At 38.2% G+C, this 12,089-nt stretch overlaps 1 protein-coding gene across 5 annotated transcripts in view; it reads right to left on the bottom strand.

Annotated features, from left to right (window-relative positions):
- The window catches only part of RIPK1 (receptor interacting serine/threonine kinase 1), a 69,706-nt gene that overhangs the window by 52,987 nt on the left and 4,630 nt on the right, over positions 1–12,089 (bottom strand). For 4 of the 5 annotated variants that reach the window (XM_049873903.1, XM_049874056.1, XM_049873819.1 and 1 more), the window contains one exon: positions 9,250–9,356. The exons of the other annotated variant lie outside the window; for it this stretch is intronic. The gene's annotated coding sequence lies outside the window, so the exon portion shown is untranslated. The remainder of the gene's footprint in view (positions 1–9,249; positions 9,357–12,089) is intronic. 5 annotated transcript variants of the gene reach the window in all.

Raw genomic sequence — 12,089 nt, 5'->3', positions numbered from 1 at the left:
GCTGGATAGGCCCCTCCTCCCTGCTCCCACAGCATCCTGTGAGCTATCTACGGAAACACCCTCTTACCGCACCTCTATTTACCTGCCTGCCTCCTGTTACCTGTTGCTGTCGTATTTGCTACTGATTCCTGAGCAACTAGCACAAGGCCTTGTTCTTCATGGCTGCATGAACTTGAAAAAATGTTTTAAAATTATTTGGTTTTGATAAACGATTTTATTTACCTGTGTTTAATCACATCCAGTGCTGCTGCCTGTAGTTTTCTATATTTAACTTGAAAAAATTGTACCTTACATGGTATCAGCATGTAATCACTAAGGTTCCTTCTTCTCTTACAGTGGTATAATTATAGCATGCATGCTTTAACCAATCTACATGTAACTGTGAACCATACCAGAACATGTACTTCATGAAGACAGGGCCTATCTCTGAACTGTGGACCCCAGAGTGGATGAAAGGATTGCAAAAAGCCAACTCCAACACTAAGACATAGAGGTGACCTTCCAAGTCAGTGATACAGTTTTCTGCAGGAATTGATATAGGAGAGACCACCTCTAGGCAGGGCAAGTCAAGGAAGATTTAACATGGGACTGACTTCAGAAAATCCGAAGTATCTAGCAATTTACAAATGCAAAGCTACAAAAGACTACCACACTGATGACCATATCAACAACCACGTCAGCATCTATGAAGTGTGCATCAGAGTTCTCTACCTCCCCTTTCAGCACTTGCATCAGGTTTCCCTTCTCCATGTACTCCATCACGAGAGAGTAGTTGCCATCCTCAATGATGACGCCCAAAAGCTTCACCACTCGATTATGGTTCAGTCTGTGCATCATCTTCCCCTCCTCAAGAAGGGACTCATTGTATCTGTGGGAAGGAAAGGTGCTGGGTAAACATGGGCAGAGGCAGCCCCTTCTCCCTCAGCACCCCCCCATCAAAACTCTGTATACGCCTCCAACCCATCACGTCTCACATGTTTTGTAATTACTTATGTATGAATTAATCTCTTCCAGGCACAGCCTACAAGCTTTAGAAGGCGGGGCAATTTCTCTTTCATCTTTGTATTCCCAGTTTCCAATGAGTATTCAATAAACGTTAAATCAACGAGCAAATGAATGAAAAGTAAATATGTAGCAGCAATGTAGCATGAAAAAAAAATTACACTGGACAGTATAGTAAAAAAAAAAAATTCAGCCACTCTCCCAACCACTTTGGCAAGAAGAAGGAGAACTAAAATTATGTCACCAATTGCTTTCAAAGCAAAGGTTCTTTGAACCTCTAACTAAAGAATCACCTTTATTTTCATACTTAGGGTTAGTCCTCACCAAAAATGTGAAACAAGCAAATAAAGCCTATTTTCAACGATCCCTCCTATTTTACTTTCATTGCCTCCCTCTTCACCCTGTATCTCTTTCTTTCTTTTCCCTTCATTTTTCTTCTGTTATTTACTGGCTGTGAGCTTTCACTAGCCACCAGCCTCAGAGTCCCCCTGTGTGACACAGGGTTAATAATAATAACCACCTTGTGGTGCTATTCTTCCACCTGACATTAAGGCCACATACTGAGGTCTAAACCACATCTGTCTCATTCTCAAGCCTGCACTGCCCTTACCCACTACACTGTCCTGCACCTCCACAATGATTACTCTCTGGGGCAAGTCCTCAGTTTGTTCTACCCCACCTTTGCTCCCAACTCACTCTGTGCACTTGGGCCCGGTGTACACATTTTTCAGTATCACAAGTCCATGGATTCTGTGATGGCATAGAGACACCTTTCCGAAGCCCCCACTGTCCAGGTGCGTCGTTTGCAGGAAGTCAGTAGATTTCATCTTAATGTCATCCAAGGACATGTCTGGTTGCCTTCTGAATGCTAAGAATACCCAAAACTATAGCACTTTCCCCCCCTCAGAGCAGTGCCCTGTAAAGAAAACAGAGAAGATATCTCAGTGCAAAATACCATCATTCAAAAAACTCTTTGAGAAGTTCTACCCTGTGCCTGTTGTGCCTTTATTGTTGGAAGACAGACCTACAGTCTCTAAGATGAGCTATTTTTCATATTCCTAAGAATTACAAAAGATCATAATTTTTATCCTTCGAAGGAGGATATGACTTTCGTTTCTGGCAACATGGAGGACTAAAAAACCAAAAAAACTTCCTGCTACAAAACACCTATTATGTTGGATAAAATATTACAAACATTCTTTCAAATACATAGTTGAACTCACTGGAAAGCAAAAGAAATCCAAAAACCATAAACAAACGAGGGCATGCACTGGAAGTGGGGCAGAAGTCCCTATGATAGCCATGTAGGGCACTGCCAATATCATCATCCACACAGTGGATTGTAAGGCCGTATCAAGGACAGAGCCTGAGATTCAGGGCATGCAAGAAAAGAGGGTTGGAATTAAACTCCTTATCTTCTTAACATAATACTCCTCAATGTGCTTACTTTCTAAACTAAAGAATGGACTAGAGAAAAGTAAAGTAGCCCTCTAGCAAAGAAAATTGTTTGTTTTGTATATAGTGGAATTGAGAAAGTCACACACATGCTCAAGGAAAAATACATGCAAGAAAATACCTAAGAAGACCCTACACTTTCACCCCAGGCTGATCTGTAAGTGCACTGCAAGCCAGTCTAAATGCTGAAGGAGAGCCCAAGCACAAGCAAATTGGCAAGACTGGGAGAAGTGGGTTCTCCCCTCCCTGTAGTACAAGGTAATCTCTTTCAAAACACCAGCCAGGCAAGGGTGTTTTGAGTCCTCAGTGTTCAAACAAGTCCAGGAGGGTAGTGAATGCAAAAATAGTTAAGGGAGGTCACTAAGCAGCCAGACTATTAGGGCATTTATCAATTAAAAAAAAAAAAAAATCCAAACTACTGGGGGAAAGGGAAAATCTAAGTTTCAGAACTAACATATTCAAATATCCTGATTTTAACAAAAAAATCACAAGGCATACAAAGAATCAGGAAAGGACAGCATGTTCAAAAGAACAAAACGAAATGACAAGCCATCTCTGTAGAAGCCCAGATAACGAACAGACTAGAAGACTTTAAAACATCAGCATTAAATATCCTTAAACACTAAAGAGAAACACAGGCAATGAACCAAAGGCAATCAGGAAAGGAATACATCAGCAAAACAAGAATATCAATAAAGAGATAAGACACTAAAAAAAGGAACCCAACGGAATTACTGGAGCTGAAAAATACAATAATTGAAATGAAAAATTCACTGGAAGTGTTCAACAGCAGATTTGAGGTGGCAGAAGAATCAGCCAACAAGAAGACAGAACAAATGAAATTATTTAGTCTAAGGAGCAAAACAGAATGAAGAAAAGTGAACAGAGCCTAAGGGTCTCGTGAAACATCATCAAACGAACCAACATATGCACTAGGGGAGTCCCAGACGGAGATGAGACAGAGAGGGACAGAGAGGATATTTGAAGAAACAATGGCAGAAAACTTCCCAAATTTGATAAAGGACATTAATCTACACATTCTAAAAGCTCAAGGAACTCCAAGTAGAATAAACTCAAAGACACAAAGACTGAGAAACATTAAAATCAAACTTTCAGAAAGCAAAGATAAAAATCCTGAAAGCAGCAAGATGGAAGTGAATTACCACATACAAGGGATCCTCAGTAAGATTAAACGATGGCTTCTCCTCAGAAACCATTGAGACCATGAAGCAGTGGGATGAAATTCTTAACGTGCTGAAAAAAAGAACTGTCAGCCAAGAATTCTACATCCAGTAAAAATGTCCTTCAAAAACAAGGCCAAAATCAAAGACATTCCCAGATAAACAAAAGGCAAGGGAGCTTGTTATGGCTAGAACGGCCCTGCAAAAAATGCTAAAAGGAGTCCTCCAGAATGAAATTAAAGACAATGACTCACAGCCACATAAAGAAAAAAAGATTTCCAGTAAAGGCAATTTCGTGGACAAATGTAAGAGCAAGTTTTTGGTTTGTAATTCTAGCTGTTACATCCAACATGATTTAAAATGAAAAATGCATAAAATAATAATAAATTTATGTTATTGGGCACATAATATATAAAGATGTAATTTTTGATAACAACATAGATAAGGAAGCAGTATAGGAATAAAAAATGATTTAAAATGAAAAATGCATAAAATAATAAATTTATGTTATTGAGCACATAATATATAAAGATGTAATTTTTGATAACAACATAGACAAGGAAGCAGTATAGGAATAGAGTCATTATATGTTACCGAAATTAAGTTGGTATCTATTTAAACTAGATTGTTATAAATTTAGGGAAAGTGTAAAACCCATGGTAACAACAAAGAAAATGTCAAAAAAAAGGAAAAGAAGGAGGCACTCAAGAGGGCTCACTACAAAAAATCAACTAAACACAAAAGAAGGAAATGAAGGCCAAAAAAGGTATAAGACTCAAAAGAAACAAAGAGCAAAATGGCAGAAATCCTTCCTTATCAGTAATTACTTTAAATGTAAATGCATTAAACTCTTCAATCAAAAGGCAGAGGTTGGCAGAATGATTAAAAAAAACATAATTCATTTACATGCCATCTACAAGAGACATACCATAGGTCCAATGACACAAACAGGTTGAAAGAAAGGATGAAAAAAATTCCATGCACAAAGTAACCAAAATAGAGCTGGAGTGGCTATATTAATGCCAGAAAAAATAGACTTTAAATCAAAATTTGTTACAAAAGTCAAAGAAGAGCATTATATAAAGATAAAAGGTCAATTCATCAAGAGATATAACAATCATAAATATATATGCACCTAACATCACATCCCCCAAAAGACATAAAGCAAACACTGGCAAAATTGAAGGGAGAGATACACCTACTCCTCACTTACTATCTTGTTATCCGCCATTTTGCATTTACGTCAGTAGCAAAAAACTTACTATCTGACTATTCTGCATGTGTCTGGCAGGAACGAACACCTAGGTACAAGGACAGAGTAACTCTGGCTATGATGGTTAAGATTATGTGTCAACTTGACTGGGCAATGATCTCAGTGGTTTGGTGGTTATGTAACGATGTATTCATCCTCCATTTTGTAATCTGCTATAGTCATTGTACATTTTTGCACAACGCTGATTTTCATAGAACGACCTCGTCTTTGGAACCTAACTATATCGATAAGTGAGGAGTGGGTATAGACAGTTCTACAACAATAGTTGAAAATATCAATAAATTACTCTCAATAAAGGATAAAACATCTAGATAGAAGATCAATAAAGAAATGGAGGATGTGAACAACACTATAAACCAACTAGACCTAACAGGCATGTATAGAACACTCCACCCCAAAACAACACAATACATATATTCTTCTCCAATGCACATGGATCATTTCAGGATAGACTATATTCTGGGTCACAAAACAAGTCTCATAAATTTAAAAAGAATGAGATCATACAAAGTTATCTTCTCTGACTACAATGGAACTAGAAATCCATAACAAAAGTAAAACTAGAAATTACACAAATTTGAGGAAATTAAACAACACACCATTAAACAACCAATGCGTAAAGGAAGAAATCAAAAAGAAAACTAAAAAATATTTAGTGATGAATGAAAGCACAACATACCAAAACTTACGGAATACAACAAAGGCAGTGCTCAGAGGGAAATTTATAGCAGCAAACACCTACACTGAAAAAGAAGAAAGATACCAAATTAACAGCCTAAGTTTACAACTTGAGGAACTATAAAAACAAGAGCAAACTAAGCCGAAAGGTACCAGAGGGAAGGAAATAATAAAGATGAGAAAAAAAAAAAAAAAAAAGATGAGAGCAGACATAAATAGAGAACAGAAAAACAATAGAAAGTATCTACAAAACCAGAAGCTGTTTTTTGTTTTTAAGATCAACATATGTTTAGCTAGACTGTGTTCCCTGGGTAGTACAAATGGTTTGCTCTTGGCTACTAACCTAAAGGATGGTGGCTGAGCGCATCTGGCAGTGCTGCAAAAGAAAGGCTTAGAGATCGTCTTCCATAGGGTTACAACCAACAAAACCCTAGGGAGCAGTTCCACTCTGTAATACATGAGGTCACAAGATGGAATCAAATTGAAGGCAACGTTTTTGGTTTCTTGTTTTAGCTAGACTAACAAAGAAAAAGAGAGAAGATGCGAATAACTAAGAAATGAAATTGGAGACATTACAACTGACCCTATAGAAATATAAGGATCATAACAGAGCACTAAGAACTGTACACCAACAAATTAGATAACCTTGAAACACACGAACTATCTACATTGACTCAAGAAGAAATGGAAAATCTCAATAGGCCCATAACAAGTGAAGAGATTGAATCAGTAATCAATAACTCACCCCCCTCAAAGAAGTTCTGGACCAGACGGTTACGCTGGGAAATTCTACCATACATTTAAAGAAAAACACCAATTCTTCTCAAACTCTTCCAAAAAAGAGAGGAGAGAGAACACTTCCCAGATCATTTTATGAGGTGAGTATTACCCTGACACCAAAACCAAAGCCACCAGAAGAAAACTACACATCAATATACCTTATGGGCACAAACGCAAACTTCTCAACAACATACTAGCAAAGTGAATCCAACAGCATATTAAGGGGATTATACATCATGCCCAAGTAGAATTTATCCCAGAAATTCAAGGATGGTTCAACATAAGAAAATGAATCAATACATTACATTGGCAGAACAAAGGAAAAGAACCACATGACCAACTCAATTTGTGCAAAAAAAAAAAAAAAAAATGCATTTGACAAAATCCAACACTTTTTCATGATAAAACACTCACCAAACTAGGTATAGAGAAGGAATTCCTCAACAGAATAAAATCACTTATGAAAGTCCCACAGCAAACATCACACTCAATGGAGAAAAACTGAAGGCTTTCGCCCTAAAAACTGGAACAAGACAGTGATGCATACTTCCAGTACTCCTATTTAACATTATACTGGAAGTTCTAGTTAGAGCAATCAGGCAAGAAAAATAAATTCAAATTAAAGAAAAATTAAAGGTATGCCACATCTTTCTCCCATGGAACCACTGGTGGTTTTAAACTGCCAACCTTTTGGTTAGCAGTTGATTAACCATTGTGCCACCAGGGTTCCAAAATTTAAAAGGAAGAAGTAAAATTATATCTATTCACAAACGATGTGACTCTATATATAATAAATCTCAAATAATCTATAAGAGCTAATGAATAAATTTAGCAAAGTCACAGGGTACAGGTTAAGCACATAAAAATCAGTTGTATTTCTAATACCAGCAATGAACAATACGAAAAAGAAATTCAGAAAACAATTTCATTTACTAAAGCATCTGAAATAAAATACCTAGGAATAAATATAACCAGGGAGGTGAAAGACTTATACATTTAAAAACTATAAAACATTGCTGAAATTAAAGAAGACTTAAATAAATGAAAGGATACCCTATGTTTAAGAATTGGGAGACTTAAAATTGTTAAGATGTCAATACCACTCAAAGCCTTATTCAACACAATCCTTATCAAAATTCCAACAGTCTTTACTGAAGAAATGAAAAAACTGATCCTCAAATATGGAATTGTAAAGTGCCGCAAATAGCTAACAAATCTTAAAAAAAAAAAAAGAGCAAAGAAGACTCACATGTCCTGATTTCAAAACATACTATAAACCTACAATGATAAAACAGTGTAGTACTGGTATGTCTTAGGCTGAGTTCTCTAGAGAAACAAAGACAGTGAAGTGTATACCGAGAGAGAGAGATTTGTATCAAGGAAATGGTTCCCAAGGTTGTAGAGGGTGGAAAGTCCAAAGTTCGTGGGTCTTTGCACTAGCTGCAGGGGCTAGTGAACTCCTGATTGGCAGGTCACAGCAGGGCTCTGGCTCACTGGCTGTGGAGGCCAACAAATGCCAGGATCAGCAAGTAAGAACCACAGACCACTGGCTCACAGGCTGCGGAGGCTGACAAATCCCAAGATCAGCTGGTAAGCTGCTACCTCAAGTCCCAAGAACCAGAGGGAGTCAGCTACAGCATCCAGAGAGAGCAAAAGCCAGCAACTTTTGCCAGAAAGTCCACCTATATTGTATGCAGGCTACACCCCGAAGGAAACTCCCTTTCACCTGATTGGTTGCTCATAACAGATCTAATCATGGAGGTGACTGTATTATTACTTAGCTGCTAAGCTACATCATAACTGCCGAACCACTGACAATCATGGCCCAGCCAAGTTGACGCACATCACATGGTATAACGATACATATGGATTAATAGGATACAGTTGACAATCCAGAAATAAACCCATATACCTATGGCCAAGTAATTTTCAACAGGGGTGTCAAATCGATTCAAGGGGGAAAGAATAGTTTACTTGATAACTGGTGCTGGGATCTTCACATGCAAAAGAATGAAGCTGGGCCCATACCTAACACCAGATTAAAAAATTACCTCAAAATGTATTAAAGACCTAAATATAAGTCTAAAACCATAAAACTCTTAGAAGAAAACATAAGGGTAAAGCTTTGGGACCTAGTTTTTAGGAATGTATTCTTTGATATGATACCAAAAGCACGATCAACAAAAGGCAAAATAGATCAATTGGACTTCATCAAAATTAAAAACTTTTGCGCATCAAAGGATTTTATCAACAAGGTGGAGAGACAATGCACGGGCTTATCTCCTCTGAGTTTGGGCTCTAGCTCTGTAATTTATTAGCTCTGTGACCTCACCTACAAAAGGAAACAATAGGGGCTGTCTCACAGAGCTATGGGTAAGGATTATATGAGGGAAAAAAAATATGAAAACATTTTTGTTGCTTGCTTCATGGCTCTGTCTGTGATTGGCCCTGCATCCTCCCAATCCCCATTTATCCATGCTCTGATTTTGAGAGCTGGGCCTTGAGACTCAGCGCTGCAGTTCTCTAGTGATCAATTCTTGTGAGAATGAGAGGGACAGACAGAACACTGCACTGTTGTTGTTAGGTGCTGTCAGTTCTGACTCACAGCAACCCCACGTGACAGAGTAGAGCGGCCTCACAGTTTCTTGGCTGTAACCTTTACAGGAGCAGATCGCCAGGTCTTCTTCTGCAGAGCCCTGCGTAGTTTCAAATTGCCAATCTTTCAGTGAGCAGCCAAGCACTTAACTGTTGCACCACCAGGGCTCCTTTTCACTTACTATAGATCCTTTGGAGTACGAAGAACTGCCAAGTCTTCCCCACCTCAAGAAGGTAATATGTCCCCACCCTGCCCCACAACCCTCGGCCACATTCTTCTCTTGCCTGGCTAAATGTTCCTCATCCTTCAGGTCTCAGCAAAATGTCATTTCCTTGAGGAAGTCATCCTTGAGACTCCCATTAGATATTTTCATAGCGCCTGTACTTCTTCCCTGAAACAGTTAAGACAGCAGTCATTTGGTAGTTATTTCTAATGAGCTCACAGACAGCATGAAACATATCAGTCTTGCGCACACTGTCACTATTTAATTGTCAAAAAGTTCAATGAATTCTAGAACATCCGTAAGATAGAATATTATATTAAAAAAAAAAAAAAACCCACTGCCATCAGCTGATTCCAACTCATAGTGACCCCACAGGACAGAGGAGAACTGCCCTATAGGGTTTCCAAGGCTGTAAATCTTTACAGAAGCAAATAGCCACATCTTTCTCCTGAAGAGTGGCAGGTGGGTTTGAACCACCAACCTTTCGATTAACAGCTGAGTGCTTTAACCACTGTGTCACCATTCAGAACTTTTTTCACCATTCAGAATTGTTTTCAAAGAAAAAGTCTGTAAATATAAAAAAAAAAACACACATATATATATATATACATACAAATATGTAGAAAAAAAAGCATAAAGAAAAACACCCAAACGGTAAAAAGGATTATATATGCATGGTACGGTGGTACAATAACTTTCTTCTTTACACTTTTACTACATTTTCCAAAATTTTCTACAATAAACACAAACTACATTTATAATTTAAAAAGTATTTTTTAAAAGGATACTTCCTTGACTCAGTAGTTCTTTATTCTGAGGAATCAGATAAGATAAAGCTTAGGTACAAGGAAGTTCCCAGTAACATTACACAGAAGAGCAAAAGCATGTCAGACAGTTGGCATATTCAGGGAGAGATGATGCAGTACATTACGGTCCATCCACACTCTGAAACATACCTAGTGGTATTAAAAAATGATGTTTTATCAGCCTACTCAGTTCACAGAGTAAAGAAAGAGAAAGGAACTGTGTCATGCCCAGAAACATGCTCATTTGGGGTTAAGATTTCAAGTTTATGAGGAGCTTCATTTGGGGTGTATACTTCAAAGGAGAGTTGGCCTTAATGACATGGATAGAGTAAAGCTTTTGGGACCTTCATTTGCTGATGTGGCACAACTCAAAAGGAAAAGCAACAGCTGCAAACATCCATTCATAATCAGAACATGGAACGTATGAAGTATGAATCCAAGAAAATCAGAAGTCATCAAAAACAAAATGGAATACGTAAAGAGCGCTATCCTAGGCATTAGTAGGCTCAAATGGATTGGTATTCGGCCATTCTGACTCAGACAATCATATGGTCTACTATACTAAGAATGACAACTTGAAGAGGAATGGTGTCGCATTCACCATCAAAAAGAACATTTCAAGATCTATCCTGAAGCACGATGCTGTCAGTGTAGGATAATATCCACACGCCTACAAGTAAGACCAGTTAATATGACTATTATCCAAATTTATGCACCAACCACTAATGCCAAAGGTGAGGAAATTGAAGGTTTTTACCAACTTCTGCACTCTGAAATTGATCAAACATGCAATCAAAATGCATTGATAATTACCGGTGACTGGAATGCGAAAGTTGGAAATGAAGAATTTTTAGTTGGAAAATATGGCTTTGGTGCCGGAGATCGCATGTTAGAATTTTCCATGACCAGCTACTTGTTCATTGCAAATACGTTTTCTGACAAAGCAAACAGCTACTATACATGTGGACCTCACTGGACAGAAAACACAGGAATCAAATTGGCTACGTCTGTGGAAAGAGATGGCAGAGCAGCTCAATATCATCACTCAGAACTAGGCCAGGGCCGAATGCCAAACAGACCATTGATTGTTCATAGGCAAGTTCAAGTTGAAGCTGAAGAAAATCAAAACAAGCCCACAAGAACCAAAATATGACCTTAAGTATATCCCACCTGAATTTGGAGACCATCTCAAGAACAGATTTGACGCACTGAACACTAATGACCAAAGACCAGACAAGTTGTGGGATGACATCAAGGACACCATACATGAAGAAAGCAAAAACAACAAAAAACCTGTTGCCATCAAGTTGATTCCAACTCATAGTGACGCTACAGGACAGAGTAGAACTGCCCTGCAGAGTTTCCAAAGAGCAGCTGGAAGAAAGCAAAAGGTCATTAAAAAGAAAAGAAAGACCAAAATGGATGTCGGAAGAGACTCTGAGAGTTTTCTTCAACACAGAGTAACTAAAGTAAAAAGAAGACATGATGAAGTGAAAAAATGGAACAGAAGATTTCAAAGAGTGGCTCGAGAAGACAAAGTAAAGTATTATCATTAAATATGTGAAGACCTGGCGCTAGAAAGCCAAAATGGAAGAATACATTCAGCATTTCTTAAGTTGAAAGAACTGAAGAAAAAAATTCAAGCCTTGAGCTGCAATATGAAGGATTCTATGACCTAAATATTAAATGACGCAGGAAGCATCAAAGGACGATGGAAGGAATACACGGAGTCACTGTACCAGAAAAAACTGGTCAATGTTCAACCATTTCAGGAGGCAGCATATGATGAAGTATTGATGGTATTGAGGGAAGAGGTCCAAGCTGCACTGAAGGCGCTGGCAAAAAACAAGGCTCCAGGGATCGACGGTATACCAGTTGAGATGTTTCAACAAACAGACGCAGCGCTGGAGGTGCTCACTGGTCTATGACAGGAAATTTGGAAGACAATTACCTGGCCAACTGACTGCAAGAGATCCATATCTGTGCCCATTCCAAAGAAAAGAAATCCAGCAGAATGTAGAAATTATCATTAATACCACACACAAGTAAAATTTGGGTGAAGATAATTCAAAAACAGTTGCTGGATTCAGAATAG

This window comes from Elephas maximus, chromosome 1, assembly GCF_024166365.1.
Source record: "Elephas maximus indicus isolate mEleMax1 chromosome 1, mEleMax1 primary haplotype, whole genome shotgun sequence".
Classification (NCBI taxonomy): domain Eukaryota; kingdom Metazoa; phylum Chordata; class Mammalia; order Proboscidea; family Elephantidae; genus Elephas; species Elephas maximus.
This window is presented reverse-complemented; position numbering and strand designations above follow the sequence as displayed.